The following is a 3250-nucleotide window of genomic DNA, read 5'->3' on the forward strand; positions in this document are numbered from 1 at the left end:
GTTATCAAGCACCCTGCAGTGAAGCAGACCAAGTTCTGCTCCATTCTGGGCTAGTTTTGGTGGTTTTGTGGGTTTTTCACTTTCTGTGGTACCTGAGCAACATTCAGGAGTGTGTGTGATGCTCTTGTACCAGTGAATCAGGGTTAAAGGGCTTGGGTGGGTCTGCTTTCTGCAGGAGGAGGAACTGAGTGCAAACTGAAGTGGTTTGCTCTGAAAATCTTCCCCATTTTTGTATTTGTTGAATGTCGGTGCCAGAAGGAGACAGGCCCGACACAGAAAGCAGCAAAGTTGGGATAAACTTACAGGGAAATTCGTTCTGCAGTTCAGGACTGGCCCTTAAAAACCTCTGCCCTATCCCAGAGGTGTCAGAAACGTTTTCTCTTCAGCATTTGTGGCCAACTGCTCCTCTCATCAGAGAAATCAAATCATCACCTCAGTGCTTTCTCCAAAGCTTTCCACAGCAGCAGCCTGTGACAGAGCAGCAAAAGAATGGATTATCTCGTGGTCAGGGGCTGATATCCCCACTGGCATTTCCCTTTTTCTGTGGCCTGGAGCAGTGCAGGAGGCACCTGCTCCCCTCCCAGTCCCTGTGCTGCTCTGAGTCTGCGGTTACAGGAGCACAAAATGAACGCATGGTCAGGAAATGCACAACATTCAGGATATTCACCGGTATTTGCCCCAGGAACAGCTCTCCACAAACCAGAAAAGCCCCGAAAAGAAAAGATTTTGCTCCTTATGAGAAGGATGGGCTCGTGGGTTTGAAGTTTCATTTTGTTTTGGCTTTGGTTTTCTTGTTATTGAGCTTTATTTTCTCCCGTGATTCATCTGACTCTAGGGCATTTATTGAAATCCTTGATACGGAATGCAAGGGAAATGAATCTCACTTTAAACTTCCCGAGGATATCTCCATCACCTGATTAAAGTCTCCTGCAGTTTTTCCCAGCCCTTCCCATTCCAGACTCAGAGACAAGGTGCATTTCTGGCAGGGGCAGGTGTGATTTGTGGCACATCTCCCATCAGACCAGACATTATTTTAATCCATTGTTTTCCAGGGGAAAGAATAAATTCTTCTTTTCTTTAGTAGGACTGAAAAAAAACCCCACACAGAGATGAGTTTTACAAGCAGTTAAATGCTGTAAATCAACAGGCTGAGGCAGATGGCAAAGAGTCAGTGAGACTCAGAGCTCGTCCATTAAACACCTCGCCCAATTCTCAGTTATTAAATTGCTCTTTTCTGACTCACATTGGAGTTGATTTCCTTATGGATGGCTGCATGGAAAATATTCTTGTGATCCAACTGGAAGCCCAAGGAGTCAAGGAGAGGACAGGTCCTTCTTGGCTTCAGAGAAAGCATAAACATCTCAAAGAAGTCTTGTCCATCCATTAAATAAATATCCTTATTTTGAGGCAAGCAAAGCGTGTGAGAGCGTTTGCTGTCCTGCTCTCCAGAAGAAATAATTGTTCTATGCTGAGCTCATCTGGCTGCCTTGGCGTTGCAATACTCACATAAATCGGGTAAAAAGGAAATTATTGCAGCAACACTTGGAAAGTTCAGGAGAATTCAGTCAGACTTCAGTACTGAAGATGACTCAGGAAGTCAAGAGTGTGCACACAGCAACTCAGGAATGCAACATCCCAGGAGATTTAGGGTCCCACCACCCAGAGAGGTCGAAAGCAGCATTTGAAATTCACTCATTTGGAGAAAACCCCCCAGAAACTGAATTTTTTTAAAGCCTCACCACAGAGATGGGTTTCAATCTGTTCTCTCCTTGTCTGGGGCTGTTTGATAATATGAAAAATATATTCAGAAGAGGTTTTGAGTCATTACTGGAGAAATAAAGAGGAGCTTTCTCAGGAAGCACCCTTCAGATGAGGGACTGCCAATGCTCTGGAACGAGCTGGTGTCAGGGATATTAAACTATAAGAAGATATGAAAATACTGCAAGTGCGGCCACACTTTCAGGAAATGGTTTCTCTTGGTGTTTGAATTGCAGAGAGATCTCTTTGCCAGCGCAGGGAGTGTTCAAACAAGGAGCACAGCTGAGAATTGCAGCCGGGCTTTTTAGCGGCTGGGAAGGACGCGGTGCCCTGTTCCCTTCCACGGGGGCTTTACGAGCTGTGAACGGCGGCAATAACAGCTCCAGAGGGGTTTTACACAGAAATCCCTGCTTTCCGTGCTGGGGGGGCCACCCCGAGCTTTCCCTGTCTTTCTAGGGGGCCACCCCGAGCTTTCCCTGTCCTTCTAGGGGGCCACTCCGAGCTTTCCCTGCCGTGCCACAGCTGTGCACACGCGGGGACAGCGCTAACCTTGGCGCTCAGAGGGTGCCAGAGCTCCAGGAGCACGGGAGCATCCCCGGCCGAGCGAACATCGAACATCCCTGACCTAACATCCCTGGCAGAGAATCCCTGACCGAATATCCCTGGCAGAGAACCCCCGGCTGAACATCCCTGACCGAGCATCCCGGGCCGAGAATCCTTGACCTAACATCCTGGACCTAACATCCCTGAGCGAGCATCCCCGGCCGAGCATCCCTGAGTGAGCCTCCCTGGCAGAGCATCCCCAGCCGAGTATCCCTGAGGGAACATCCCGGACCGAGAATCCCTGACCGAGCATCTCTAACCGAGCATCCCTGGCCGGGCATCTCCGGCCGAACATCCCTGGCAGAGCACCCCTGACGGAACAGAGCATCCCTGACCGAACAGAGCATCCCTGACCGAACAGAGCAACAGGATCCCTGACAGAACAGAGCATCCCTGACCGAGCATCCCTGACCGAACAGAGCATCCCTGACCGAACAGAGCATCCCTGACCGAGAATTCCTGACCGAACATCCCTGGCAGAGAATCTCTGACCGAGCATCCCCGGCCGAGCATCCCCGGCCGAGCACTCCCGGCGCTCACCCGGGAGCTCAGCGCGGGGCAGAGCAGCCCGCAGGGAAGGGCCGCTCCCCCCGAGGGGTTCCTGGGGGTGGGACCCCACCTCGCTCCTCTCTCCGTGGCTGCTCTGGGGGCGGCTGAGCCCCTCCAGCCCCCCCGGCCCCGGCCCCGCGCTCCGCCCGGCGCTGTCCCGGTGCCGGGGCCGCATCCCCGGGGCTGGAGCCGCCCATCCCCGCCGGGGTGAGTCCGTGGGATTCGGGGGAGGAAACTTCGCCCCCTCCCCTCCCCTTCCCTCCCCTCCCCGCAGCAGCGGCAGCGGCAGCGGCGGGCGAGGCAGAGGGGGAAGCGCTGCGGGAATTCGCATCCCGCGGCC

Source organism: Camarhynchus parvulus, chromosome 24, assembly GCF_901933205.1.
Source record: "Camarhynchus parvulus chromosome 24, STF_HiC, whole genome shotgun sequence".
Taxonomy (NCBI): domain Eukaryota; kingdom Metazoa; phylum Chordata; class Aves; order Passeriformes; family Thraupidae; genus Camarhynchus; species Camarhynchus parvulus.